The sequence below is a fragment of the Pleurodeles waltl genome, chromosome 10 (assembly GCF_031143425.1).
Source record: "Pleurodeles waltl isolate 20211129_DDA chromosome 10, aPleWal1.hap1.20221129, whole genome shotgun sequence".
NCBI lineage: Eukaryota > Metazoa > Chordata > Amphibia > Caudata > Salamandridae > Pleurodeles > Pleurodeles waltl.
Window position 1 is genome coordinate 329,995,684 of NC_090449.1, and position 14,261 is coordinate 330,009,944.

General features: G+C 48.3%; 12 non-coding genes across 12 annotated transcripts; all 12 read left to right on the forward strand.

The window, feature by feature from the left end:
- The first annotated feature begins 403 nt into the window (after positions 1 to 403).
- On the forward strand, positions 404 to 476 carry TRNAV-AAC (transfer RNA valine (anticodon AAC)). The gene has a single exon. It is a non-coding gene; the product is annotated as a tRNA-Val (tRNA).
- Positions 477 to 1,812: 1,336 nt separating this feature from the next.
- On the forward strand, positions 1,813 to 1,884 carry TRNAP-UGG (transfer RNA proline (anticodon UGG)). Its single transcript has one exon. It is a non-coding gene; the product is annotated as a tRNA-Pro (tRNA).
- A 444-nt stretch (positions 1,885 to 2,328) lies between these two features.
- On the forward strand, positions 2,329 to 2,401 carry TRNAV-UAC (transfer RNA valine (anticodon UAC)). The gene has a single exon. It is a non-coding gene; the product is annotated as a tRNA-Val (tRNA).
- Positions 2,402 to 3,922: 1,521 nt separating this feature from the next.
- On the forward strand, positions 3,923 to 3,995 carry TRNAV-AAC (transfer RNA valine (anticodon AAC)). The gene has a single exon. It is a non-coding gene; the product is annotated as a tRNA-Val (tRNA).
- A 1,336-nt stretch (positions 3,996 to 5,331) lies between these two features.
- On the forward strand, positions 5,332 to 5,403 carry TRNAP-UGG (transfer RNA proline (anticodon UGG)). Its single transcript has one exon. It is a non-coding gene; the product is annotated as a tRNA-Pro (tRNA).
- Positions 5,404 to 5,847: 444 nt separating this feature from the next.
- On the forward strand, positions 5,848 to 5,920 carry TRNAV-UAC (transfer RNA valine (anticodon UAC)). Its single transcript has one exon. It is a non-coding gene; the product is annotated as a tRNA-Val (tRNA).
- A 1,521-nt stretch (positions 5,921 to 7,441) lies between these two features.
- Positions 7,442 to 7,514, forward strand: TRNAV-AAC (transfer RNA valine (anticodon AAC)). The gene has a single exon. It is a non-coding gene; the product is annotated as a tRNA-Val (tRNA).
- Positions 7,515 to 8,850: 1,336 nt separating this feature from the next.
- TRNAP-UGG (transfer RNA proline (anticodon UGG)) lies at positions 8,851 to 8,922 on the forward strand. Its single transcript has one exon. It is a non-coding gene; the product is annotated as a tRNA-Pro (tRNA).
- A 444-nt stretch (positions 8,923 to 9,366) lies between these two features.
- Positions 9,367 to 9,439, forward strand: TRNAV-UAC (transfer RNA valine (anticodon UAC)). Its single transcript has one exon. It is a non-coding gene; the product is annotated as a tRNA-Val (tRNA).
- Positions 9,440 to 10,960: 1,521 nt separating this feature from the next.
- TRNAV-AAC (transfer RNA valine (anticodon AAC)) lies at positions 10,961 to 11,033 on the forward strand. The gene has a single exon. It is a non-coding gene; the product is annotated as a tRNA-Val (tRNA).
- Positions 11,034 to 12,369: 1,336 nt separating this feature from the next.
- Positions 12,370 to 12,441, forward strand: TRNAP-UGG (transfer RNA proline (anticodon UGG)). Its single transcript has one exon. It is a non-coding gene; the product is annotated as a tRNA-Pro (tRNA).
- A 444-nt stretch (positions 12,442 to 12,885) lies between these two features.
- TRNAV-UAC (transfer RNA valine (anticodon UAC)) lies at positions 12,886 to 12,958 on the forward strand. The gene has a single exon. It is a non-coding gene; the product is annotated as a tRNA-Val (tRNA).
- Positions 12,959 to 14,261: the final 1,303 nt, after the last annotated feature.

The window sequence follows — 14,261 nt, forward strand, 5'->3', positions numbered from 1 at the left end:
GGTCCAAATCCCCAACACACCCTTTTTAGCAGAAAACACACAAATTTTACTCAAAATACACAAAGCTTGAAGATTCCTCATTCCACTCAAAGCATTGTTGTGCAAAATATTTTTAGCCTCAGGAGAAAAAAAGGATCACCATGCCTTGGCTTCCTTCCTGCTTGCTTTCAGTGTGCTCTGTGTGATGCTTTCACAGGCTCTGGTTTCAGGCATTTAGGCATCAGATATTTGTCTCTACCCGCAGCTGTGACTTTTCAGTACATCTGAGTGTACGCTTGCTGGCTGACAACGCTGCAATTTTCACACTTACTCCTCGCTTTGCGAGCAACTGCTGATCAAGTATAGAGGCAATCGGGCAAACATATGAGGGGAATTTTGCTCCTTCAGTCAAGCCCTCATGCTTGTTTCTGTAGTGTAGTGGTTATCACGTTCGCCTAACACGCGAAAGGTCCCCGGTTCGAGACCGGGCAGAAACAATGGGCAGTGTCTGCTTTTGTGTTTGCTCCCTAAAAGCTTAGTCTCACTCAGGGATGGCCTTTAAAAACTTGTGACCTGTGTAAAACTTGTATTACTATTGCAGGCCGGTAAAAAGTTATCTGCATCTTTGCGTAGTCGTGCATGTGCCTGGTTTCTTATTCTGTTTTTTACTTTTTTTTTTCTTGGCCATGTTATATTGTGGGGCCTTTAAACCTGTCACCTTGATAGGAACATTGCAAGCGGCAGCATCGACAAGTGCAGACTGAGGAGTCAGACCTAAACACAGACTCAGCTGTCAGGATGGCCGAGTGGTCTAAGGCGGCAGCCTCAAGAGAGCTTGATCTTCAGTTAAGCTAAGCATCCTGGTTTGCTCATGTAGTTGTGGGTTCATATCGCACTTCTGATAGGTCTATTTTCTGCCCTTAAATCTTCCTCTGCTTGCACAGCCAGCTCCCCACAACACTATCTTTGCAAGCTGCTGTAGCATATGAAAAGAAATCCACCAACCCTCCGGCTGGGCCCTCAATCAGCATTCCATGTATTTCTGGAAGGGGCATCTCAGTCACGCCTTCTGTTAGAGCTGCACCTTATCACTGTAACTACCATGCTGGTTTCTACTTAAGCAGTTGATTCCATCGTTTGAAGTGAGGCTCTCCTGCCACTTTTGGGCAGAGAAGGCACTGCCCCTGCAACAACAACAGGCAGACAAGCTCAACCTGGGTTTCCTGGTTAGGTGGGCGGAGCAGAATGGCAATGGTCCCTCCTTGTGACTTGAAATTAACATGAAGAAGACAGAGAGGCAGCTGGGAGTAGGCAGTACCCATGCACCCCTGAACACTGTCTTGCGATTTTCACCCAATTCTGAAATGAGTCGGGAGGAAAGGAGGTGATTTTCCTATCGAAGGCCATTCTGGGAATTCAGCCACCCCGCGTCTCCCAGGTGAGTGTTTCAGGCCTGTGAGGCACTCATATAAATCTCGCCTGATCGAGCACTGAGCGAGCAATTGTGCTTGAATACAAGAGGCATGCTCCTCTGGCTCAGGCGCAAGAGATGGCAGGCCCTTCAGTGCTTCTGGTCTGGAAGTCTACGGTGCAAGGGCCCAGGTCCTGCGGAGGCGTACAACTACCAGAAAGGGTCTGCTTTTCTCATCAGCGCCACAGTTCAGCTTGCTAGCATAGGGCTTCTTGACTACCTCTTGCCTTGCTAGAGGCAAAAAAAAAACCCTTGGCACAAAACATCAATTGCTATGGCACGCTTAGAAGGAGAGTCTCCAAGTGGCCCTGCTTTTTCACAAAGACACTTCAGAAGATGTTTGAAAGGCTTTTGCAGCAGCAGGCTCGTTGGTCTAGGGGTATGATTCTCGCTTTGGGTGTGAGAGGTCCCGGGTTCAAATCCCGGACGAGCCCGTGCCTTCATAGGTTCGATCTGTTTTTAAACAGGAGTATTTCTGCTTTCCACTCTTGTAAGATGCCATGGTGGAATGCATTGCATGCTTTCTACTGGTGTCGAGGCAGTTCGGCATGATGAAGGAGTGCGGGATTTCTTTCTAACTGCTTTTTTGTGTTGGAGCAGCACTTCTCGTTGGAACATGAAATGCACAGTGCTTCTCCAAAGTAATTGCAGGGCTGGTTTTGAAATCACCTCTTGGAATGAAAGTGATCCCAGTTCCTTTCTTCCAAAGGAAGAGATCCTGTCAGAAAGGCTCAGCTTTGAGCGTCATGAATATTGTCCCTTAGTCCTTGCATTCCAGTCCAAAGCATAGCCACATAAAGAAAGCAGGTGTGTCTGTTTCCAGTGCAGTGGTTCCAGTCCAATGCATAGCCACATGAAGCAAATAAGCAGGCATGTCTGTTTCTGTAGTGTAGTGGTTATCACGTTCGCCTTACACGCGAAAGGTCCCTGGTTCGAGGCCAGGCAGAAACAGCAAGTTGCTGTGCTTTATCACATTATTTGCATTTACCACCTCACCTGACAGGTAAATTGAAATTAAAGAGGCTGTGTCTATCCCTCACCATCGTGAGGTACTACGCTCCAAGGGCATCGGTCTCAACTCACCAAGAGAAGACGATACACCTTACGGCAGTCAGTTGCTCCCTTTTTGACCTTTCCATTGAAGCCTGGGCCTACTGTGGTCAAGCCAGCCAAGGAAGGAAGGTATGAGAGCGAAAATGACTTTCCTACCTTCACCAAGAACATACACCTTGAGCAAAGAAAGGGCCAGACTTACAAGGCCCTATCGCCACCGGCACTTCATCTTTAGTGATGCCCCGGTGGCACTATGTACTGTGCCGTATTTACAAGACGCCGTTCAACCACGTTTTGTGGCTTAACACCACCTTGTAAATACGGCCCCTTCACACGCAGCCCTTTCCCTGGAAGGGGCGTGCAATGGGCGTTGCTCTGGGTGGGCCACTGCAACACCATAGCATTTTGATGCTGCTCCAGTTTTACGAGTTTTTGTAAATCTGTGGCAGCGCCAAAATCCAAGCGCCATACAATGGGTGTCGTTATAGTGGAGAAACGAGCAGAAATGTTTTCATTTCTCCTCATTTTTGCTCTTTCTATGTGTGCTGCACGAACATATCGCCACTGAAGATTTCTGTTGTGCAGGAAGGTGTGCCTTCCTGAACAAAAACAATTTCCCCCTCCACGCAGCCATCCTTGTACCATGGCGCAAGGATGGCTGCGTTGGTGCTCGGCAGCTAATTTAGAGCTGGCGCAGAGGGAAGCACAGGGGTGCGCTGTATTCTACTAAATACGGCGCTTCCCTGCATTTTGAAAATGACTGAGTGCGAGGCTGCCAAATTTGGCAGAGCGTCTCACTCAGTCATCCTCTTGTAATTATGGGCCAAAAGGTCTAAAGGATAGAGGCGTTTTATGTCATGTTCGATGACGACCATGGAAATGACTCTAGTCATATTGCAGAAGAGAGAACCATGTGCATTTTCTTGCCTTGCGATGTATTCGCCCACTCTCTGCCCTCAACCCTAGGAGCAGGGTCTGAGCAGTGGTGCTTCTGTGCCCTCGCTCGTTGGTGTCCGGGTCCAAATCCCCAACACACCCTTTTTAGCAGAAAACACACAAATTTTACTCAAAATACACAAAGCTTGAAGATTCCTCATTCCACTCAAAGCATTGTTGTGCAAAATATTTTTAGCCTCAGGAGAAAAAAAGGATCACCATGCCTTGGCTTCCTTCCTGCTTGCTTTCAGTGTGCTCTGTGTGATGCTTTCACAGGCTCTGGTTTCAGGCATTTAGGCATCAGATATTTGTCTCTACCCGCAGCTGTGACTTTTCAGTACATCTGAGTGTACGCTTGCTGGCTGACAACGCTGCAATTTTCACACTTACTCCTCGCTTTGCGAGCAACTGCTGATCAAGTATAGAGGCAATCGGGCAAACATATGAGGGGAATTTTGCTCCTTCAGTCAAGCCCTCATGCTTGTTTCTGTAGTGTAGTGGTTATCACGTTCGCCTAACACGCGAAAGGTCCCCGGTTCGAGACCGGGCAGAAACAATGGGCAGTGTCTGCTTTTGTGTTTGCTCCCTAAAAGCTTAGTCTCACTCAGGGATGGCCTTTAAAAACTTGTGACCTGTGTAAAACTTGTATTACTATTGCAGGCCGGTAAAAAGTTATCTGCATCTTTGCGTAGTCGTGCATGTGCCTGGTTTCTTATTCTGTTTTTTACTTTTTTTTTTCTTGGCCATGTTATATTGTGGGGCCTTTAAACCTGTCACCTTGATAGGAACATTGCAAGCGGCAGCATCGACAAGTGCAGACTGAGGAGTCAGACCTAAACACAGACTCAGCTGTCAGGATGGCCGAGTGGTCTAAGGCGGCAGCCTCAAGAGAGCTTGATCTTCAGTTAAGCTAAGCATCCTGGTTTGCTCATGTAGTTGTGGGTTCATATCGCACTTCTGATAGGTCTATTTTCTGCCCTTAAATCTTCCTCTGCTTGCACAGCCAGCTCCCCACAACACTATCTTTGCAAGCTGCTGTAGCATATGAAAAGAAATCCACCAACCCTCCGGCTGGGCCCTCAATCAGCATTCCATGTATTTCTGGAAGGGGCATCTCAGTCACGCCTTCTGTTAGAGCTGCACCTTATCACTGTAACTACCATGCTGGTTTCTACTTAAGCAGTTGATTCCATCGTTTGAAGTGAGGCTCTCCTGCCACTTTTGGGCAGAGAAGGCACTGCCCCTGCAACAACAACAGGCAGACAAGCTCAACCTGGGTTTCCTGGTTAGGTGGGCGGAGCAGAATGGCAATGGTCCCTCCTTGTGACTTGAAATTAACATGAAGAAGACAGAGAGGCAGCTGGGAGTAGGCAGTACCCATGCACCCCTGAACACTGTCTTGCGATTTTCACCCAATTCTGAAATGAGTCGGGAGGAAAGGAGGTGATTTTCCTATCGAAGGCCATTCTGGGAATTCAGCCACCCCGCGTCTCCCAGGTGAGTGTTTCAGGCCTGTGAGGCACTCATATAAATCTCGCCTGATCGAGCACTGAGCGAGCAATTGTGCTTGAATACAAGAGGCATGCTCCTCTGGCTCAGGCGCAAGAGATGGCAGGCCCTTCAGTGCTTCTGGTCTGGAAGTCTACGGTGCAAGGGCCCAGGTCCTGCGGAGGCGTACAACTACCAGAAAGGGTCTGCTTTTCTCATCAGCGCCACAGTTCAGCTTGCTAGCATAGGGCTTCTTGACTACCTCTTGCCTTGCTAGAGGCAAAAAAAAAACCCTTGGCACAAAACATCAATTGCTATGGCACGCTTAGAAGGAGAGTCTCCAAGTGGCCCTGCTTTTTCACAAAGACACTTCAGAAGATGTTTGAAAGGCTTTTGCAGCAGCAGGCTCGTTGGTCTAGGGGTATGATTCTCGCTTTGGGTGTGAGAGGTCCCGGGTTCAAATCCCGGACGAGCCCGTGCCTTCATAGGTTCGATCTGTTTTTAAACAGGAGTATTTCTGCTTTCCACTCTTGTAAGATGCCATGGTGGAATGCATTGCATGCTTTCTACTGGTGTCGAGGCAGTTCGGCATGATGAAGGAGTGCGGGATTTCTTTCTAACTGCTTTTTTGTGTTGGAGCAGCACTTCTCGTTGGAACATGAAATGCACAGTGCTTCTCCAAAGTAATTGCAGGGCTGGTTTTGAAATCACCTCTTGGAATGAAAGTGATCCCAGTTCCTTTCTTCCAAAGGAAGAGATCCTGTCAGAAAGGCTCAGCTTTGAGCGTCATGAATATTGTCCCTTAGTCCTTGCATTCCAGTCCAAAGCATAGCCACATAAAGAAAGCAGGTGTGTCTGTTTCCAGTGCAGTGGTTCCAGTCCAATGCATAGCCACATGAAGCAAATAAGCAGGCATGTCTGTTTCTGTAGTGTAGTGGTTATCACGTTCGCCTTACACGCGAAAGGTCCCTGGTTCGAGGCCAGGCAGAAACAGCAAGTTGCTGTGCTTTATCACATTATTTGCATTTACCACCTCACCTGACAGGTAAATTGAAATTAAAGAGGCTGTGTCTATCCCTCACCATCGTGAGGTACTACGCTCCAAGGGCATCGGTCTCAACTCACCAAGAGAAAACGATACACCTTACGGCAGTCAGTTGCTCCCTTTTTGACCTTTCCATTGAAGCCTGGGCCTACTGTGGTCAAGCCAGCCAAGGAAGGAAGGTATGAGAGCGAAAATGGCTTTCCTACCTTCACCAAGAACATACACCTTGAGCAAAGAAAGGGCCAGACTTACAAGGCCCTATCGCCACCGGCACATCATCTTTAGTGACGCCCCGGTGGCACTATGTACTGTGCCGTATTTACAAGACGCCGTTCAACCACGTTTTGTGGCTTAACACCACCTTGTAAATACGGCCCCTTCACACGCAGCCCTTTCCCTGGAAGGGGCGTGCAATGGGCGTTGCTCTGGGTGGGCCACTGCAACACCATAGCATTTTGATGCTGCTCCAGTTTTACGAGTTTTTGTAAATCTGTGGCAGCGCCAAAATCCAAGCGCCATACAATGGGTGTCGTTATAGTGGAGAAACGAGCAGAAATGTTTTCATTTCTCCTCATTTTTGCTCTTTCTATGTGTGCTGCACGAACATATCGCCACTGAAGATTTCTGTTGTGCAGGAAGGTGTGCCTTCCTGAACAAAAACAATTTCCCCCTCCACGCAGCCATCCTTGTACCATGGCGCAAGGATGGCTGCGTTGGTGCTCGGCAGCTAATTTAGAGCTGGCGCAGAGGGAAGCACAGGGGTGCGCTGTATTCTACTAAATACGGCGCTTCCCTGCATTTTGAAAATGACTGAGTGCGAGGCTGCCAAATTTGGCAGAGCGTCTCACTCAGTCATCCTCTTGTAATTATGGGCCAAAAGGTCTAAAGGATAGAGGCGTTTTATGTCATGTTCGATGACGACCATGGAAATGACTCTAGTCATATTGCAGAAGAGAGAACCATGTGCATTTTCTTGCCTTGCGATGTATTCGCCCACTCTCTGCCCTCAACCCTAGGAGCAGGGTCTGAGCAGTGGTGCTTCTGTGCCCTCGCTCGTTGGTGTCCGGGTCCAAATCCCCAACACACCCTTTTTAGCAGAAAACACACAAATTTTACTCAAAATACACAAAGCTTGAAGATTCCTCATTCCACTCAAAGCATTGTTGTGCAAAATATTTTTAGCCTCAGGAGAAAAAAAGGATCACCATGCCTTGGCTTCCTTCCTGCTTGCTTTCAGTGTGCTCTGTGTGATGCTTTCACAGGCTCTGGTTTCAGGCATTTAGGCATCAGATATTTGTCTCTACCCGCAGCTGTGACTTTTCAGTACATCTGAGTGTACGCTTGCTGGCTGACAACGCTGCAATTTTCACACTTACTCCTCGCTTTGCGAGCAACTGCTGATCAAGTATAGAGGCAATCGGGCAAACATATGAGGGGAATTTTGCTCCTTCAGTCAAGCCCTCATGCTTGTTTCTGTAGTGTAGTGGTTATCACGTTCGCCTAACACGCGAAAGGTCCCCGGTTCGAGACCGGGCAGAAACAATGGGCAGTGTCTGCTTTTGTGTTTGCTCCCTAAAAGCTTAGTCTCACTCAGGGATGGCCTTTAAAAACTTGTGACCTGTGTAAAACTTGTATTACTATTGCAGGCCGGTAAAAAGTTATCTGCATCTTTGCGTAGTCGTGCATGTGCCTGGTTTCTTATTCTGTTTTTTACTTTTTTTTTTCTTGGCCATGTTATATTGTGGGGCCTTTAAACCTGTCACCTTGATAGGAACATTGCAAGCGGCAGCATCGACAAGTGCAGACTGAGGAGTCAGACCTAAACACAGACTCAGCTGTCAGGATGGCCGAGTGGTCTAAGGCGGCAGCCTCAAGAGAGCTTGATCTTCAGTTAAGCTAAGCATCCTGGTTTGCTCATGTAGTTGTGGGTTCATATCGCACTTCTGATAGGTCTATTTTCTGCCCTTAAATCTTCCTCTGCTTGCACAGCCAGCTCCCCACAACACTATCTTTGCAAGCTGCTGTAGCATATGAAAAGAAATCCACCAACCCTCCGGCTGGGCCCTCAATCAGCATTCCATGTATTTCTGGAAGGGGCATCTCAGTCACGCCTTCTGTTAGAGCTGCACCTTATCACTGTAACTACCATGCTGGTTTCTACTTAAGCAGTTGATTCCATCGTTTGAAGTGAGGCTCTCCTGCCACTTTTGGGCAGAGAAGGCACTGCCCCTGCAACAACAACAGGCAGACAAGCTCAACCTGGGTTTCCTGGTTAGGTGGGCGGAGCAGAATGGCAATGGTCCCTCCTTGTGACTTGAAATTAACATGAAGAAGACAGAGAGGCAGCTGGGAGTAGGCAGTACCCATGCACCCCTGAACACTGTCTTGCGATTTTCACCCAATTCTGAAATGAGTCGGGAGGAAAGGAGGTGATTTTCCTATCGAAGGCCATTCTGGGAATTCAGCCACCCCGCGTCTCCCAGGTGAGTGTTTCAGGCCTGTGAGGCACTCATATAAATCTCGCCTGATCGAGCACTGAGCGAGCAATTGTGCTTGAATACAAGAGGCATGCTCCTCTGGCTCAGGCGCAAGAGATGGCAGGCCCTTCAGTGCTTCTGGTCTGGAAGTCTACGGTGCAAGGGCCCAGGTCCTGCGGAGGCGTACAACTACCAGAAAGGGTCTGCTTTTCTCATCAGCGCCACAGTTCAGCTTGCTAGCATAGGGCTTCTTGACTACCTCTTGCCTTGCTAGAGGCAAAAAAAAAACCCTTGGCACAAAACATCAATTGCTATGGCACGCTTAGAAGGAGAGTCTCCAAGTGGCCCTGCTTTTTCACAAAGACACTTCAGAAGATGTTTGAAAGGCTTTTGCAGCAGCAGGCTCGTTGGTCTAGGGGTATGATTCTCGCTTTGGGTGTGAGAGGTCCCGGGTTCAAATCCCGGACGAGCCCGTGCCTTCATAGGTTCGATCTGTTTTTAAACAGGAGTATTTCTGCTTTCCACTCTTGTAAGATGCCATGGTGGAATGCATTGCATGCTTTCTACTGGTGTCGAGGCAGTTCGGCATGATGAAGGAGTGCGGGATTTCTTTCTAACTGCTTTTTTGTGTTGGAGCAGCACTTCTCGTTGGAACATGAAATGCACAGTGCTTCTCCAAAGTAATTGCAGGGCTGGTTTTGAAATCACCTCTTGGAATGAAAGTGATCCCAGTTCCTTTCTTCCAAAGGAAGAGATCCTGTCAGAAAGGCTCAGCTTTGAGCGTCATGAATATTGTCCCTTAGTCCTTGCATTCCAGTCCAAAGCATAGCCACATAAAGAAAGCAGGTGTGTCTGTTTCCAGTGCAGTGGTTCCAGTCCAATGCATAGCCACATGAAGCAAATAAGCAGGAATGTTTGTTTCTGTAGTGTAGTGGTTATCACGTTCGCCTTACACGCGAAAGGTCCCTGGTTCGAGGCCAGGCAGAAACAGCAAGTTGCTGTGCTTTATCACATTATTTGCATTTACCACCTCACCTGACAGGTAAATTGAAATTAAAGAGGCTGTGTCTATCCCTCACCATCGTGAGGTACTACGCTCCAAGGGCATCGGTCTCAACTCACCAAGAGAAGACGATACACCTTACGGCAGTCAGTTGCTCCCTTTTTGACCTTTCCATTGAAGCCTGGGCCTACTGTGGTCAAGCCAGCCAAGGAAGGAAGGTATGAGAGCGAAAATGGCTTTCCTACCTTCACCAAGAACATACACCTTGAGCAAAGAAAGGGCCAGACTTACAAGGCCCTATCGCCACCGGCACATCATCTTTAGTGACGCCCCGGTGGCACTATGTACTGTGCCGTATTTACAAGACGCCGTTCAACCACGTTTTGTGGCTTAACACCACCTTGTAAATACGGCCCCTTCACACGCAGCCCTTTCCCTGGAAGGGGCGTGCAATGGGCGTTGCTCTGGGTGGGCCACTGCAACACCATAGCATTTTGATGCTGCTCCAGTTTTACGAGTTTTTGTAAATCTGTGGCAGCGCCAAAATCCAAGCGCCATACAATGGGTGTCGTTATAGTGGAGAAACGAGCAGAAATGTTTTCATTTCTCCTCATTTTTGCTCTTTCTATGTGTGCTGCACGAACATATCGCCACTGAAGATTTCTGTTGTGCAGGAAGGTGTGCCTTCCTGAACAAAAACAATTTCCCCCTCCACGCAGCCATCCTTGTACCATGGCGCAAGGATGGCTGCGTTGGTGCTCGGCAGCTAATTTAGAGCTGGCGCAGAGGGAAGCACAGGGGTGCGCTGTATTCTACTAAATACGGCGCTTCCCTGCATTTTGAAAATGACTGAGTGCGAGGCTGCCAAATTTGGCAGAGCGTCTCACTCAGTCATCCTCTTGTAATTATGGGCCAAAAGGTCTAAAGGATAGAGGCGTTTTATGTCATGTTCGATGACGACCATGGAAATGACTCTAGTCATATTGCAGAAGAGAGAACCATGTGCATTTTCTTGCCTTGCGATGTATTCGCCCACTCTCTGCCCTCAACCCTAGGAGCAGGGTCTGAGCAGTGGTGCTTCTGTGCCCTCGCTCGTTGGTGTCCGGGTCCAAATCCCCAACACACCCTTTTTAGCAGAAAACACACAAATTTTACTCAAAATACACAAAGCTTGAAGATTCCTCATTCCACTCAAAGCATTGTTGTGCAAAATATTTTTAGCCTCAGGAGAAAAAAAGGATCACCATGCCTTGGCTTCCTTCCTGCTTGCTTTCAGTGTGCTCTGTGTGATGCTTTCACAGGCTCTGGTTTCAGGCATTTAGGCATCAGATATTTGTCTCTACCCGCAGCTGTGACTTTTCAGTACATCTGAGTGTACGCTTGCTGGCTGACAACGCTGCAATTTTCACACTTACTCCTCGCTTTGCGAGCAACTGCTGATCAAGTATAGAGGCAATCGGGCAAACATATGAGGGGAATTTTGCTCCTTCAGTCAAGCCCTCATGCTTGTTTCTGTAGTGTAGTGGTTATCACGTTCGCCTAACACGCGAAAGGTCCCCGGTTCGAGACCGGGCAGAAACAATGGGCAGTGTCTGCTTTTGTGTTTGCTCCCTAAAAGCTTAGTCTCACTCAGGGATGGCCTTTAAAAACTTGTGACCTGTGTAAAACTTGTATTACTATTGCAGGCCGGTAAAAAGTTATCTGCATCTTTGCGTAGTCGTGCATGTGCCTGGTTTCTTATTCTGTTTTTTACTTTTTTTTTTCTTGGCCATGTTATATTGTGGGGCCTTTAAACCTGTCACCTTGATAGGAACATTGCAAGCGGCAGCATCGACAAGTGCAGACTGAGGAGTCAGACCTAAACACAGACTCAGCTGTCAGGATGGCCGAGTGGTCTAAGGCGGCAGCCTCAAGAGAGCTTGATCTTCAGTTAAGCTAAGCATCCTGGTTTGCTCATGTAGTTGTGGGTTCATATCGCACTTCTGATAGGTCTATTTTCTGCCCTTAAATCTTCCTCTGCTTGCACAGCCAGCTCCCCACAACACTATCTTTGCAAGCTGCTGTAGCATATGAAAAGAAATCCACCAACCCTCCGGCTGGGCCCTCAATCAGCATTCCATGTATTTCTGGAAGGGGCATCTCAGTCACGCCTTCTGTTAGAGCTGCACCTTATCACTGTAACTACCATGCTGGTTTCTACTTAAGCAGTTGATTCCATCGTTTGAAGTGAGGCTCTCCTGCCACTTTTGGGCAGAGAAGGCACTGCCCCTGCAACAACAACAGGCAGACAAGCTCAACCTGGGTTTCCTGGTTAGGTGGGCGGAGCAGAATGGCAATGGTCCCTCCTTGTGACTTGAAATTAACATGAAGAAGACAGAGAGGCAGCTGGGAGTAGGCAGTACCCATGCACCCCTGAACACTGTCTTGCGATTTTCACCCAATTCTGAAATGAGTCGGGAGGAAAGGAGGTGATTTTCCTATCGAAGGCCATTCTGGGAATTCAGCCACCCCGCGTCTCCCAGGTGAGTGTTTCAGGCCTGTGAGGCACTCATATAAATCTCGCCTGATCGAGCATTGAGCGAGCAATTGTGCTTGAATACAAGAGGCATGCTCCTCTGGCTCAGGCGCAAGAGATGGCAGGCCCTTCAGTGCTTCTGGTCTGGAAGTCTACGGTGCAAGGGCCCAGGTCCTGCGGAGGCGTACAACTACCAGAAAGGGTCTGCTTTTCTCATCAGCGCCACAGTTCAGCTTGCTAGCATAGGGCTTCTTGACTACCTCTTGCCTTGCTAGAGGCAAAAAAAAACCCCTTGGCACAAAACATCAATTGCTATGGCACGCTTAGAAGGAGAGTCTCCAAGTGGCCCTGCTTTTTCACAAAGACACTTCAGAAGATGTTTGAAAGGCTTTTGCAGCAGCAGGCTCGTTGGTCTAGGGGTATGATTCTCGCTTTGGGTGTGAGAGGTCCCGGGTTCAAATCCCGGACGAGCCCGTGCCTTCATAGGTTCGATCTGTTTTTAAACAGGAGTATTTCTGCTTTCCACTCTTGTAAGATGCCATGGTGGAATGCATTGCATGCTTTCTACTGGTGTCGAGGCAGTTCGGCATGATGAAGGAGTGCGGGATTTCTTTCTAACTGCTTTTTTGTGTTGGAGCAGCACTTCTCGTTGGAACATGAAATGCACAGTGCTTCTCCAAAGTAATTGCAGGGCTGGTTTTGAAATCACCTCTTGGAATGAAAGTGATCCCAGTTCCTTTCTTCCAAAGGAAGAGATCCTGTCAGAAAGGCTCAGCTTTGAGCGTCATGAATATTGTCCCTTAGTCCTTGCATTCCAGTCCAAAGCATAGCCACATAAAGAAAGCAGGTGTGTCTGTTTCCAGTGCAGTGGTTCCAGTCCAATGCATAGCCACATGAAGCAAATAAGCAGGCATGTCTGTTTCTGTAGTGTAGTGGTTATCACGTTCGCCTTACACGCGAAAGGTCCCTGGTTCGAGGCCAGGCAGAAACAGCAAGTTGCTGTGCTTTATCACATTATTTGCATTTACCACCTCACCTGACAGGTAAATTGAAATTAAAGAGGCTGTGTCTATCCCTCACCATCGTGAGGTACTACGCTCCAAGGGCATCGGTCTCAACTCACCAAGAGAAGACGATACACCTTACGGCAGTCAGTTGCTCCCTTTTTGACCTTTCCATTGAAGCCTGGGCCTACTGTGGTCAAGCCAGCCAAGGAAGGAAGGTATGAGAGCGAAAATGGCTTTCCTACCTTCACCAAGAACATACACCTTGAGCAAAGAAAGGGCCAGACTTACAAGGCCCTATCGCCACCGGCACATCATCTTTAGTGACGCCCCGGTGGCACTATGTACTGTGCCGTATTTACAAGACGCCGTTCAACCACGTTTTGTGGCTTAACACCACCTTGTAAATACGGCCCCTTCACACGCAGCCCTTTCCCTGGAAGGGGCGTGCAATGGGCGTTGCTCTGGGTGGGCCACTGCAACACCATAGCATTTTGATGCTGCTCCAGTTTTACGAGTTTTTGTAAATCTGTGGCAGCGCCAAAATCCAAGCGCCATACAATGGGTGTCGTTATAGTGGAGAAACGAGCAGAAATGTTTTCATTTCTCCTCATTTTTGCTCTTTCTATGTGTGCTGCACGAACATATCGCCACTGAAGATTTCTGTTGTGCAGGAAGGTGTGCCTTCCTGAACAAAAACAATTTCCCCCTCCACGCAGCCATCCTTGTACCATGGCGCAAGGATGGCTGCGTTGGTGCTCGGCAGCTAATTTAGAGCTGGCGCAGAGGGAAGCACAGGGGTGCGCTGTATTCTACTAAATACGGCGCTTCCCTGCATTTTGAAAATGACTGAGTGCGAGGCTGCCAAATTTGGCAGAGCGTCTCACTCAGTCATCCTCTTGTAATTATGGGCCAAAAGGTCTAAAGGATAGAGGCGTTTTATGTCATGTTCGATGACGACCATGGAAATGACTCTAGTCATATTGCAGAAGAGAGAACCATGTGCATTTTCTTGCCTTGCGATGTATTCGCCCACTCTCTGCCCTCAACCCTAGGAGCAGGGTCTGAGCAGTGGTGCTTCTGTGCCCTCGCTCGTTGGTGTCCGGGTCCAAATCCCCAACACACCCTTTTTAGCAGAAAACACACAAATTTTACTCAAAATACACAAAGCTTGAAGATTCCTCATTCCACTCAAAGCATTGTTGTGCAAAATATTTTTAGCCTCAGGAGAAAAAAAGGATCACCATGCCTTGGCTTCCTTCCTGCTTGCTTTCAGTGTGCTCTGTGTGA